Below are 14703 nucleotides of genomic sequence, written 5' to 3' on the forward strand. Positions count from 1 at the left end.
TCACCTGATTGGACAGTTCGTGCAATGGCCTCTTCCTGGTGATTGGCTCCTGCTCCTCAGCCCTTCTGACCAGAGTAACGAGAAAGGACAACATCATTTCCGTCCCCTTGGACAAGCTTCATATCTCACCCAGAGTCACAGATATCCCTGAATATTGAATCTGAATCTATTAAAAAGGCGTGAGGGTAAGAATGTTTCTACAAGTGACCTCCCTCTATGTCCCCTGGTCACTTCTGGTGATGAGGCAGAGATGTGTTAGTACCTAGAAAGCAGCTCTATGTGCCCAGCGGTTTCCTGTTCCGATGGCGAAATTCTGCCCTTACATCACTGGTATTCCTAGAAGAGAAACTTCACATGCAATCGTGTGATGCTCTTATTATAACTGGATTGGCCTGAGTGATTTATAGGATACTTGTAAAGAACTTTCTGGGTGTCTGGGTAAGGCACTGTCATATCACCTGATGGAAAATCTGACCCTACTTTCTCATTTCTGGCTCACATCCGGAGTCAAACTCAGGACCTTGCGCTTGCCAGGCAGGCGCCCTAGTCAGGGCTTGTATTTGTGCAAAAGGTTAGGAACGCGCCCAGCAACGAGGCAGCAGCTGCACAAACCACTCCGACAAATGGACTAATTAAGGCCCACCACATAGGAAGCAGCTACATTTAAACTCATTGGCTGAATTTAAAGACTTTCAATGGATCTGGGTTGATAATCACAGGCACAAAGGAGGGTTGGGTCATTGTGGGTCAGAGAAAGCCAACAGTGGGGCTGGAAGGGAAAGTCCTCAGCTCTTACCTTGGAAACCAGTGTGTTCTAGGAAGCAGTAAACAGTCACCATTTCTTGAATCTGAGAATATTAACATTAAGGAGTGGGGATGAGTAGACGCCCTGTTATTTGAATCTAAAATGGAATTAGCGTGGCTTTGTGCTTTGACTAAAACACAAAGGCTCCTTCTCACAAACCTGCACAGTTGCTGGGACTGCAGACATGCAGCACCTCGAGCAGCTTACGAGTTCTCCATCTATGTCAAGTCGTTTTCAATCTCCTATTTCCTGCTAAGTAAGAGATGGGTGAACCATTAGCGCCACCTCCCCACCTCCCCACGATTCTCTCCAGGGCTCCAGGCATTGGAGTGACGCAGGTCCCCTCCCAACTGGCTTGTTTCCATAACTATCTCGGTGATAGCTCGGTTTTATTTCTTCCTTTAGACTCTAGTATTCTTCCTCCCCAGGCCAGAATCTCCAATGCGGTATCGAGGAGGGGTGGGAAGAGCAGACTACCTTGCTTTCTTATTGTAGACAACATTCATTCAGTCTTTTACCATTAAGTGCGGTGTTCGTAGGATTCTTGTAGATCCCTTTTCTTTCTTTCTTTTTTTTTTTTTTTCCTCTTTTTATCGGTACCAGGGATCGAACTCACGACCGCCTGCTTGCAAGGCAGGTGCTTATGTCGCTGAGCTAAATCCCCAGCCCCCTAGATCCCTTTTCAAACAATATGGATGTTTCCCTTTATTTTTCATTTGATGAATTTTCATCATAAATGTTAGAAAATTTTCCCAGTGCTTTTTCTATGTCCTCTAAGAGAATTATCTGTTACTTCTTTAGGTTTCTTAAAATGCCATTCAGTGCACAGTGCATGCAGAGCTGGGACTGTAGGTGGTTAAAGGAATTTCCCACTAGTCAGAGGACACAGAAGAGGAGGAATCAGTACAGCACAAGAGAGCAGCAGACGTGGCCAAGAGAAGTTCAACCCTCAGGATGAAACGCTAAGAAGTTTGTATTTGATTATAATGTGATGAAGTCAGCTTTCAGCGTCTCTGTCCTAGGAACACTTGCATCAGGTCACAGCGGTCCTAGCAGATATTGTTTGAAGACTGACATGGATTTTTGTTTGACAGGGTCCTGTTCCCTTGGCCTTGCTACAAGCAGCATTTCTTGGCAAAATCAAGAAATATATAAAGATGGATGAGTCTGTGCTGCAGAGGATCAGAATAACACATATGTGTATATATTTTGTCACATTATATTAGGATCCAGGAGAGATGGTATCAAGATATTTTATGCAACTAGATGAGCTAACAGTGCCTGCCTCGGGGCTGGAGGTTTAGCTCAGCGGCATAAGCACCTGCCTTGCAAGCAGGCAGTCGTGAGTTCGATCCCCGGTACCGATAAAAAGGAAAAAGACAACAAAACAAACAAACAAACAAAAAAAAAACAGTGCATGCCTCGCTTTTGTGTGTAGCCTCCAAGGAAGAAATCTGATGCTTTACGGCTAGCTCAGCCCTCAGCTTCAGAGTGGCCTCTAAAGAAACACTGGTAGAGAAATCAAGATTCTACACTGTTATGGTTTGATAACTAGTGGTCAACTTAATGCCAGCTGGATTACATCAGCATGCATTGAGAGAAGATGCTCCACCTGAGGAGGGTTGTCAGGATAAATAGGTGGAGAAAAAGAGAGGTGTTGGGAGGGATTGAGGCATTAAGGAGGCATTATGGGTTCTCCTACGAGTTGCTGTCTGAGCTGTTGGTTCTCCTGGAGAAGCTTTGGTCCTCACATCGAGCATTGCTTCCTGGCTCCGGAGGGGAAGACATGTGCTGCTTGGTCTCCAGGATAAACTCGTCACGCTGGCTTCCTGGCACGTACCTGACTGTGCTTGTCACTGGAGGAGCTCAGGGCCTCCGTGTCGCTGAGGACAGCTGTGGTGCCTTTTAGGACAGCCCCGCTCTTTGTTGTGAGTGTGACTTCTCGGCTCCAATGTAAAACCCTCATCCCACCAGCACAGCTCCTTCATCCTGCTGGCATAGACTTTCTGGCTTCCACCGCTGACCCTTGGGTCTTCCCGTCACGAATCCGTAAAAGAGACTGACGAGTCCTTCTTGTCACGAATCCGTAAAAGAGACTGACGAGTCCTTCTTGTGGGCTCTGGACTTCCAGTTGGACTCATGGAGGCGTTGTCCTGAGCTCTGGGTTTTTATCTCATGTGGGACATTGCCATGGGGTTGACCTAATAATCTATGTCGTTGGTGTTGCGGATAGATTTCCTGCATTCTCCTGTGTTAACTTCCGGTGACCATTATAAAAATATTATAAACTCCATGTCCTGATCTGAATTGTTCTCTGTGTACAACCCCTGACTACAACATACACCATGTGGAAACTCCACTAATTGGCTTTCAAATGCTGAGCTACCTTATGGTCTCAGGAGAGTTCCCATTTAATCATGTATATTTTTCACAATGCTACACTCAGTTTTTTAAATTTTAAGAGTTTTGGCATCAATTTTCTAGAAGGATATTGGTCTGAAGTTTAATTTTGCGGGAACTTTTTGGCTTTTTAAAAAATCCGGATCATGGTGTACAAGTCATGCTGGATTTGAGCTCACCATGCAGCGCGGGGTTTCTCAAACTCAAAGCAGATTCTCCTGCTTCAGCCTCTTAAAGTTCTGAAATTACAGGACTGGGCCACCACAACTACCTATTTGTCTTTATTTTTAAAATCTGAGACATATTGACTTAGAAGGATAAGTTGGAGAATATTTCTTCCTCTTAAACATTCTATAAGACTTTTTGTAAAACTGGTTTGATTTTTTTATTTAAATGTTTGGTGAGGTTCTCGAGTGAAACCATTGAAGCCTGCAGTTGGGGAGGTCTTCCTCATTTAATTTATTTATTAGGTATATTGCTTTTCAGCATACCAGTTTTTTATGTGAACTTTATTATTTTATATCTTTTAGGAAATATGTCCATTTTATCCCAGTTATTGAACTTACGGGACTTCAGTTGTTTGTAATCTTCCTCCTCCCCTTGATCTTTTAAAGTCTCTGCAATCATTAGTGCTGTCTCCATTGTCAGTGTTTAAACACACTCTATCGTTGGCATGGAAAATGGTTTCTACAACGTGAATCCCCCAAACTTCATTCAGATTTCTTTTGTGACTCAGACGATGCGTCTGTCTTTGAAAATATATGAAGGATACAATTGTGGAAGAGGACGGGGAAGAGTACAGAAATAAAAGGGTGAAATTAATGGAAATATTCACAAATTAAAAAGAAAATATTCTTCTATGTGCAGCTAAAACCAGTGAACGTGGTCCTGCTGTTTTTGAGCAATGACTTGTAATGTTTTCTATCAGTTTTAAAACGGAGCTTGTGGGGTGCTCATGTCTGTAGTGCCAGCACTTGGGAGGTTCTGGAAAGAGGATCACCTGGATTTCAAGGCCAGCCAGGGCTACGCAGTGGGTTCAGTGCCAGCCTGAACTATATACCAAGACCCTGCTTCGAAAAAAAGAAAGAAATTCAATAGCAACAGCAAAATAAGGACGGGATGACGAAGTCCTCATTCTGGTTCTGTGTGTTTCCGTGTCATCTCTGTCAGACTCCATCCTTCCCTTCCATTCTTTCATTTCTTAGATTTTTCAGACCCAAAAATGTCGAGGCTATTAGGAGCTCTTGATGGCCTGACATCTTCCTCATGTCGTGACTTTTATTTCTAGAAAGTCTTTCTCTGAGAGCCACTATGCCTTTCACTAACACGACCCCTCCACCGCCTTGATTAGTGTCCGCATCCAGACTTTTAGCTACACTTGTGTTTTCATAATCAAGTGGATTCTTGATCCGCCCTGCGGACCAGTTTGTGGGTCTCACCTGGGTCTCACCTGGAGAGGGGATCGGGGATGGGGGCAGGGCAAGAGAAAAGAGAGATGGAGACAGGATGCGATTCCAATCGAGTCTCATTTATTTTCAAAATGGCTACAACTTATATAGGGTGGGGGGCGGGCCAAAGGCAGGAAGAGGGCACAGAGTGTTATCTGATAGGTCACCATCACATCCGGATATATGACGTAAGCAGGAGGGGATTATGGGTAATGTAGGTGGACATGAGGATCATGGGAAATGTAGGCTGACACACAAAATGCCCTCAGGCAAGAGGGGCAGGGCAGCAGCAGCTATTCAAAGCTGCTCCCTACAGATTCTCTCTACGTAAATATGGAAAGAATCATGAAATACATGGAATGCAGCATTCAGCAAGCATTACAATCGAATTGTTCATCCAAAAACAATGATGGCGAGTTAATAGATATTCCTCCTTTAATGACGGAGTTGTAGTCCTGTGACTGGTCATACTCTGAAGTGTGGCTGCTAGGGTCGGAACTCCACATCGTGTGTACCTGTCCCTACTCAGAACAAACACAGCCCTACAGAACCCCCGCTTGGTGACTGAGCTTCATTTGCCTAACTTTGCCACGTGGTACTGTGAGGTAAAAGAGAATGTACCACACTGCTCTGTACAGCACAATCAACAAAAAAGACACCCTAAAAACAGGTGTACAGAGCTGTGTTAGAAGGAGACAGCCATAAGCCAATTTAGTGGGCGTCAGTCTGAACAGCGCCTTTCATCCAGACAGCCGTCGCACAGGTGGATCGTGACCAGGGACTGTCTGCAGTCGGCACCAAAGTAGGCAGATGTTTGAAGGGAAACAGGTCATTCTATATGGGTCAGAGAAGCTCCCGATGATGCTTATTAATTCCAGAGCGGAAAATAGAGACCGTATTGTCACACAGCACAATAAACAAGGGATTGGTGTGATTACACAGTCCTGGGAGTTAGTGCACTATGTGTTCTCTCACCGCACGTGGGGAAGGCACTTTGTCCCTTCTGTGTCCTTGGCAAGATGCATAACCGTACTGCCATGAGGGCGAGCTGCATAGACCAAGGAGGATGCTCTATCAAAAGGTAAAGAAGGACCCAAAAACTTTGAGACTGGAGGAAGCGTAGGGGCCAGGACAGTCACAAATAATGTGGGGTCACAGCTTGGATTCTGGCACAGTAAAGGGTCCTTCATGGGCTAAAAAGTGAAATCCAAATGGGCTCTTCCATGCGGGGCAGTGTTCTATACATGTCAGTTTCCAAATGTTAATTATTCTTTTTGGTCATAGTTACAAGTAGGAGCCAGCAGAATGGTTTATGAGAAATTGACATTCGGGCCAGAGATTTATCTCAGTGGCACAAGCGCCTACCTGGCAAGCGCAAGGTCACAAATTCCATCTCTGGTACGCAGCCCCACACACTCAAAAAAGAAAGAAGGAAAGAAAAGAAATTGACACTTATTTTTACATGATTTCTCTGACTAAAATTTGAAATGCAAAATGTAAGATGAGATTAATATTTTTGGGTGTTTCACACAGGCATATTTTTTTCTAAGTATCTGGGATACTTCTGGTCTATTGTAATAATTTCAGTCTATGATTGATTAATACAGGTTTAATATGTTTATTGACTGAAGTGTAACAAGGCTATCACAAAGCTATTTATTCGTTCTCTCTGCTCTGTTTGTTTTTCCTGTTTGTCACTGGATTAATAATTTGCTTTCATTGCCAATTTTTCCTTATGTTATTGATGCAAGAGTGGACCAAACCAAGCCTGCCACCTGGTTTTGGACATACGGTTTTGTTGGAATTCCATCTGTGTTTACAGACTGTGTATGTCTGCCTTCAACTTTCACTTGCAGAGTTGAAGAGGAGAAGACATCCGTGTTCTAGCTTCAAAGGCCGGGTAAATCCATCTGACCCCTCGTGGAAACAGTTTGCTGATTTCTGCTCAGCTCTACGAGCCTCTAGGTTTTAGTGTTCCAAACCGTCCATATCACTGCCAGGATCCTGCCCCAGTCACAAACTCCTGCGTCTGCGGTGGGAGGGTGGGGCTCCATGCAGGGGAGAGCGGGGCTGCACCAGGCACAGCAGCTCCGGCCTGCGGGCTCTTCCACGCACGCTGTCTCCCCCGCTGCCTTCCGGCTCTGCACAGACCTCATACACTGCTTGACGCTGTGCCATGCAGGGTCTGCATGGCATCTTGTGACCTCCCACTGGGTGGATGGAGTCCATTTTCAAAAGACAAACAGCATTAGAGGGACCCAGTGGCATTTCCAGGTCCTGTATTTCTCATCAGTGGCAGTGGCAGACCCAGGGATGCATGAGGCACTCTGTGTCCCCAGCCCCAGGATCACAGAGCTCTGGACACTCTGCAGGCAGCCACTGTGTGTGTCCACGTGAGCCACGCAGCAGACATAGCATTCCCACCCAGCCAGCCTCACCAAACTAGGTCTGTACCAATGACGTCGGCACAGGACTATAAAGGACAGTGTTCGTTTTGAATATCAATAAATCATCACTTTTCAAAGAATTGATAATTTTCTGTCAGCTTTCAAGTTTCACTATCCCTTCCTCAAGTAATTAGGCATTGAAAACTCCAATACTAATTTTCACTGTGTGCATATGTGTCTGTGCCTCGGGGTCATGCAGGCAAATTTGAATAGAAAGTGAAATTTAATTAGCTCGGCTTATTATTAAATGTTAGTTAAACATTTTAGTAAAATCACGTTAACAGTGCCCCCTAAGGCACCATGGTAAGCCTGGCTTAGACGGCGAGGGGGCTGAGGAAGGCGGTTTAGAGGCTGAGGTGAGGTCTTGCAGAGGGTCTGAGGTTGCCGGCTACACGGTGAGTTGCAGGCCGTCCTGAGCTACACGGCAAGACCCTGGCTCAGAACGTACTAAAAAGACAATGTGGACATAAAGAGCTTTTTCAAACTGGCTTATTATGTACAAGCAGAGAGTGCACCTCTCAGTGCATGCTGCTGTGACTCTAGCAGTGGGTGACACCCTCGGCCCTGGGGTGAGGGCAGCAGTGGACCGAGGAAGGGCAGGAGAGAGGTGTCGCAGGGGAGCTTCCTGTGACAGCACACCCTGCTGCTCCTGCCCGCCTCTCCCTCCTCCTGCCCAGCCAGGCCTCCCGCTGTCCTTGGCGCACTGAGCTCCCTCGAGCCCCGTGTCCTCAGTGTCCTCAGTGCCCACTTCTGTGCATCTCTTGTCTGAGGGACCCTGTTCTGAGAGTTTCTCGCCGGCCGGTTCTCTGTGACCACAGTGCTCCCTCCCTGAAGGCCTCAGGAACGGCTGTCCTGTCCAGCTCTGCGGCCTCCAGGTCTGGCCCGTGTGTCCTCACTTGCTGAGTCAGCCTTGCCGATCGCCCGGCGTGGGCCTGTGCGGTGATGATTCTCCACTGGGAAACGGGACACACGGACACCGGGAATGTGGCCTGCTCCGCACTGGGGACCTGGGCCGGGCTGGGCATCTTCCTTCTTTGCCAGGCCTTGAGGAAGAAGCAGCTCTCAGCGTTCACCGTGAGCAAGACGCAGGCTGGGGATGCAGGGAGGCTCAGGTTCTGGCAGAGCGGGAGCCTGGGTCTGGAGCTCCTGCCCTAAGCTGTTTTTCGTTCCTGGAGTGAGATATTTGGGGAGGTGGAAGGAAATTCAACCACATAAAATTTTCCATTTGAAAATACAAACCAGTGATTCTTAATGTTTTGACCATTGCACAAGTGTCACTTTGATAACACCAGCACATTTTCATCACCCTGAATGAAATGTCACCCTCGCAGCCCCCACCCAGCCAGCTGCTACTGTACTTTGTGTCTCTATGGATTTGCAGTCTAAAGCTGCCATAGCTGTGCAATCCTATGAGATGAGGTCTTTCGTGCCTGGCTTCTGTAAGAGCACAATATTTCCAGCATCCGTCCGTGTCACACCGTGAGTCAGCTCTGTTCCACTTAGACAAGGCGATTGAGCCCAGGTTACTGTACCGCAGAGTTGCATCGCAGGCTTAGCCTTGTCAGTTTTGACAGATTCTTCTTGACTTTCCCTGGTGGCCTTGGACTTGGATCCTCTTGCCTTGGCCTCTCTTAGTGTGGCAATTACAATCAGGCAGCACCAAACTTTATTTAACTTTATTTTGAGAGTCCAGCCTTAGCTCGGGCCTACATCAGGCTCCCAGGTGACCGGGACTGCAGACCTGTGCTGTGACACCCAGCGGTGCCTATACATCACATTTCATGTATGATCCCTCAATTGATGGAAATTTGTTTTTTTTTCTTTTTTTAATTTGAAAAATATATATATAAAAAGGGGAGATTTTAAGATGAAAGAGGACATAACAACACAGGTCAGAACAGAACAATTTAAGCAACATAGTGTTTCACCACAGGATAACCCAACATAACAGTAGCTACCATAGTGTCTCTTTCTTTGAAATATTTGAGTATACATTCGTATACTATAGTATCAAACATAACAACACCGTGTAAAACCATTCAAGAGGGTAAAAGTATTACAGGGTGTTCAGAACCAACTAACAGAAAATGAACAGTGGTTTCTATATTATCTCTATTCTATAAAAAATTTTGTTAACTCTTTTTAAGAAAGCAAGAGGCATAATGGTAACTATTTTTGATCACCTGGTATTCTGTTTTTGCTTCATATACTATGTCCATCCTTCTGTTCTAACTGACTCTGTTTTGTTTTGTCATATTTGGTTTTATTCTCTTCAAAAAAAAGTTGTAAGAACTGTGGGAGTAATAAAACCCAAAAAGTGTAATTGTTATTGCAAAAAGAGAGGAAAAGAAAGTGGCCTAAAGGATATAAGTGCATGTATATTTAAGTGTGTAGGATAGAAAACCATATTACTGAGTTTTTGTTGGATCATTGAACAGAACTGTCTGCAGTCTCACTGTATGAATGTCCACTTTGTATGCTTTAATTTTGTAATTTGGACAACTGTTTCTAAGATGACAATGTGTAATCTATTAACTAGTGATTTCTTACTGTATATTTTTTTCTTGAAATTCTGTACTGCTTGTACCCTTTTACTGCTTTGTTGTTTTTCTTGCTCTTTAAATAAAAAAATTTGTTTATACTTTCACACATTATAATATCCAATGAGATACAACATGCTAAAACCAATGTAGACAGAAGAACAAAAGCTGGATGGGACTTCAAAATAAGCTGATATTAAATCAGCACTGGCTATTATAATGTCTTGTTTTCTTCAAAATAAATGTTCATATTATCACAGACAATAAAATCAAACAGCCCTGAATAAAACCATTCCACTTAATGAATGAAAACATTATAAAGCTTCAAAAAAATATAATGGGTATCATGGTTACCACACACTTTTATGTATTCTTACCACTTCTTACACTTGGGAAACTATTTGGTATTTATACATGTGAGTTTGATTTATTTGGCTTACGAGTACGGTCTCAAGCTGCATCCATTTATTTATATATATATATATATATATCTCAATGTGATCATTGAGATATATATATATATATAAATATCATTCTTTACAGCTGAATACTACTCCATTGTATAAAAATACCACAACTTTTTTATCCATTCCTCAGTTGATGGACACTTAGGTTGTTTCCAAGATCTAGCAATTACAAATTGTGCTGCTATAAAAATGGGTGCACATATATCACTGTGGTATGATGTTTTCAGTTCTTCTGGGAATATGCCTAGAAGTGGACTAGCTGAGTCAAATGGGGCTTCCAAACCCAGCTTTCTGAGAAATCTCCAGACTGACCTCCACAATGGTTGTACCAGTCTACACTCCCAACTACAGTCCAGGAGAGTTCCCCACAGCCTCTCCAGCATTTGTTGTTGGTAGTTTTCTTGATCTTGGCCATTGTTTCAGGAGTGAGATGGAATCTCAGTGTGGTTTTAATTTGCATTTCTTGAATGACCAATGATGATGAACATTTTTTCATGTACTTATTTGCTATTTGTACTTCTTCATCTGAGAATTGTATGTTCATCTCAGATGCCCATTTTTGGATTGGACGCTTGAATTTTGGGGGTCTGATTTTTTTTTAATTCCTTATATGTTTTAGACAGAAGTCCTTTGTCAGAGGGACAGTTCACTAAGATTTTTTTTCCCAGTTTGTGGGTTTTCTTTTCACTATGCTGGAGATTTTTTTTTTGACATGAAGAAACTTTTTAATAAGAAGTGGTCCCAGTTGTTGATTCTGGGAAGTATTTCCTGTGTAGTTTGAGTCCTGTTCATGAATGCTCTACCTACCCCTATGTCTTCAAGGTTTTTACCCAATTTGTCTTCCAATATATTTAGTGTTTCTGTTTTAATATTCAGATCTTTGACCCATTTAGATTTTAATTTAGTACATGGTGATAGGCATGGGTCTAGTTTTAGTTTTCGGCAAATGGAGAGCCAGTTTTTCCAACACCATTTATTAAAGAGACTGTCGTTCTTCCAGCGAGCCTGCTTGGCTCCTTTATCAAAGATAAGGTGGTTGAGTGTGTTTGTAGTTGTAGTTGTATCTTCTAATCTATTCCACTGATCTTTGGCTCTGTTTTGATTCCAATACCATGTTGATTTTACTACTGTTGCTTTGTAGTATAACTTCAAGTCAGGTATTGTGATGCCTCCTGCTTTGTCTTTGCTGCTTAGAATTGCCTTTGCGATTCTAGGTCTCTTCTGGTTCCAGATGAAATTTAGGAGTGATTTCTCTAGATCTATAAGGTATGTTGATGGTATTTCTATTGGGATTGCATTGAATCTGTATAACAGTTTTGGGAGAATGGCCATTTTCACAATGTTTGTTCTTCCTATCCATGAGCAAGGGATGTCTTTCCATTTTCTGAGATCATCTTCAATTTCCTTTTTCAGTGTATTATAATTTTCACTGTGTAAGTCTTTTACTTCTTTCGTAAGAGTAATTCCTAAATATTTCATTTTTTTGCTTGTTAATGTGAATAGTCCAGTTTCTCTTATTTCCCTCTCTGTGATTTTGTTGTTCGTGTATAGGAATGCTATTGATTTCTGAGTATTGATTTTGTATCCAGCCACATTACTGAATTTATTTGTTATATCTAAGAGTCTTTCAATGGAGTTTAGGGGGTCTTCTATGTAGAATATCATGTCATCTGCAAACAATGACAATTTAACTTCTTCTTTTCCTATCTTTACCCCCTTTATTTCTCTCTCTTGTCTAATTGCTCTGGCTAGTACTTCCAGTACTATATTAAATAGGAGTGGTGATAAAGGACATCCTTGTCTTGTGCCTGATTTTAAAGTAAAGGCCTTCAATTTTTGGCCATTTAGTATGATACTGGCTGTTGGTTTGTCATAGATGGCCTTTATTATATTGAGGTAAAGACCATCTATTCCAATTTTCTGTAAAGTTCTTATCATGAATGAATGTTGGACCTTATCAAAAGCTTTTTGTGCATCTATAGAAATGATCATGTGATTTTACTTTTGGCTTTATTGATATGGTGGATTACATTTATTGATTTATGTATGTTGAACCATCCCTGCATTCCTGGGATGAATCCCACTTGGTCATGGTGTATAATCTTCTTGATGATTTGCTGCATCCTATTTGCCAATATTTTATTGAGGATCTTTGCATCTGTGTTCATTAGGGAGATTGGTCTATAGTTCTCTTTTATAGTTGGGTCTTTCTCAGGTTTTGGTACTAGAGCAATATTTGCTTCCAGGAATGACTTAGGAAGGATTGCTTCCCTTTCGATTTCATTGAATAGTTTGAGGAGTGTCGGCATTAGGTCTTCTTTGTATTTCTTGTAGAATTCTGCAGTGAATCCATCTGGGCCTGGGCTCTTCTTTGTAGGTAAGGACTTAATTACACTTTCATTTCATTGATAGAGATTGGGTTATTCAGCAGTTTTTCATCCTCTTGATCTAGCTTTGGTACGTCATATGCTTCTAAGAATCTGTATTTCTTCTATTATCAAACCTTTGAGAGTACAGCTTTTGAAATAGGTGTTGATGATCTTCTGTATTTCTATAGAGTCGGTAGTGATTTCACCTTTTTCATTTCTTATTGCATGAATTTGAACTTTTTCTTCCCTTTTTAAAATAAGGTTGGCTAGGGGCTTATCGATATTATTTATTCTTTCAAAGAACCAACTTTTTGATTCGTTGATTCTTTGGATTATTTTCTTAGTCTCTATTGCATTGATTTCTGCTCTGATTTTTATAATTTCCTCTCTTCTTTTGGCTTTGGGCTTGACTTGCTCTTCTTTTTCTAGCTGCTTGAGTTGTAGCATCAGGTTATTTATTTGTATTCGTTCTGTTTTCCTGATGTGGGAACTCAGTGTAATAAATTTTCCTCTGAGGATGGCTTTAATTGCATCCCACAGATTCCAGTAAGTTGTATCTGTATTTTCATTTTCTTGTAGGTATTGTTTAATTTCTTCTTTAATTTCCTCTGTGACCCACTGATTACTCAAGAGTGTGTTATTCAGTTTCCATGTGTTTGTGGGATTTTTGCAGTATCTTTTATCATTAATTTCTAATTTCAATGTGCTATGATCCAATAACATGCAAGGGATGATTTCAAATCTTTTGCATTTGTTTAAATATGTTCTGTGAGCTAATATATGGTCTGTTTTAAAGAATGACCCATGTACTGCTGAGAAGAATGTGTATTCTGATGTTGTTGGGTGGAACATTCTGTATATGTCTATCAAGTCCATTTGTTCACAGGTGTGATTCAGTTCTGTTGTTTCTTTGCTGATTTTCTGTCTGGTTGATCTGTCAATGGTATGTTAAGGTCTCCTGTTACAATTGTGTTACTGATAATTTGATTTTTCATTTCTGTTAATAGTTGTTTTATATAACTGGGTGCTCTGGAATTTGGTGCATATATATTTAAGATAGTTATCTCTTCTTCTTGGAGTTTTCCCCTAACGAGTATGTAGTGACCTTCTTTGTCCTTTCTGATCATTGCTGATTTAAAGTTCACATCTGCAAACAGAATGGCTCCTCCTGCCTTTTTTTGGGTTCATGTTGTGTGAAGTTTTGTGTTCCATCTTTTGACTTTCAGTCTGTGAGTATCCTTCTGGGTTAGATGAGTTTCCTGAAAACAGCATATGGTTGGATTTTGTTTCTTGATCCATTCTGTCAGTCTGTTTCTTTTGATTGGTGCATTGAGACCATTTACATTAATGGTTATAACTGTTATATGCTGGTTTATTGTTGACATGTTATCTCTCTGCTGTTGCATCTTTATTTTTCTGTTATGTTTAATTATCTGCTTTGCTTAGTGGATTTTTCCTTTGTGTATCTAAACTGTCCCTCAATATTTTTGCAGGGTTGGCTTGGTGTTCATGAAATTCTTCAGCTGTTCTTTGTCATGGAAGTATCGTATTTCACCATCAATTTTGAATGATAGTTTTGCAGGGTACATCAGTCTAGGTTGGAAATCATTTTCCTTTAGGATCTGGAATACTTCACTCCATGCTCTTCTTGACTTTATTGTTTGCACTGAGAAGTCTGCTGTGGGGCTGGGGATTTAGCTCAGTGGCATAAGCACCTGCCTTGCAAGCAGGCAATCATGAGTTCGATCCCCGGTACCAATAAAAAAAATGAAAAAGACCAAAAAAAAAAAAGAAATTTGTAAGGGGCCTGGGGGTTTAGCTCAGCGGCATGAGCACCTGCCTTGAAAGTAGGCAGTCGTGAGTTCGATCCCCGGTACTGATAAAAAGGAAAAAGACAAAAAAAAAAAAAAAAAAAAAAAGAAGTCTGCTGTGATTTTGATAGGTTTTCCTTTATAAGTAATCTGTCTTTTCTCTCTGACAGCTTCTAATAATCCATTCTTGTGTTGGATTTCTGGGATGGTGATTATTATATGTCTGGGTGTAGTTTTTATTTTGTTTATGACTATTTGGAGTTCTATAGGCTTCACAGAACCTGATGTCAGTTTCTGATTTCGTGCTTGGGAAATTTTCAGCTATTACTTCTCTAAATATCCTCTTTACATCCTTTATGTTGTCTCCTTCTTTTTCATTAATCTCTATCAATCTTATGTTGTTTTTCTATGTGTCA

General features: G+C 41.8%; 2 protein-coding genes and 1 long non-coding RNA gene across 5 annotated transcripts in view; all 3 read left to right on the top strand.

The window, feature by feature from the left end:
• LOC101787477 (oocyte zinc finger protein XlCOF6-like) overlaps window positions 1-14703 on the top strand; it is a 502509-nt gene that overhangs the window by 334169 nt on the left and 153637 nt on the right. The window lies entirely within an intron of this gene.
• The window catches only part of LOC106025945 (zinc finger protein 14-like), a 431103-nt gene that overhangs the window by 241820 nt on the left and 174580 nt on the right, over window positions 1-14703 (top strand). The window lies entirely within an intron of this gene.
• On the top strand, window positions 75-3098 carry LOC134474566 (uncharacterized). Its single transcript, XR_010045408.1, has 2 exons — window positions 75-185; window positions 1607-3098. It is a non-coding gene; the product is annotated as an uncharacterized LOC134474566 (long non-coding RNA).

Source organism: Cavia porcellus, unplaced genomic scaffold, assembly GCF_034190915.1.
Source record: "Cavia porcellus strain 051 isolate PalLab524CR breed Dunkin Hartley unplaced genomic scaffold, mCavPor4.1 scaffold_33, whole genome shotgun sequence".
NCBI classification, from domain to species: Eukaryota; Metazoa; Chordata; class Mammalia; order Rodentia; family Caviidae; genus Cavia; species Cavia porcellus.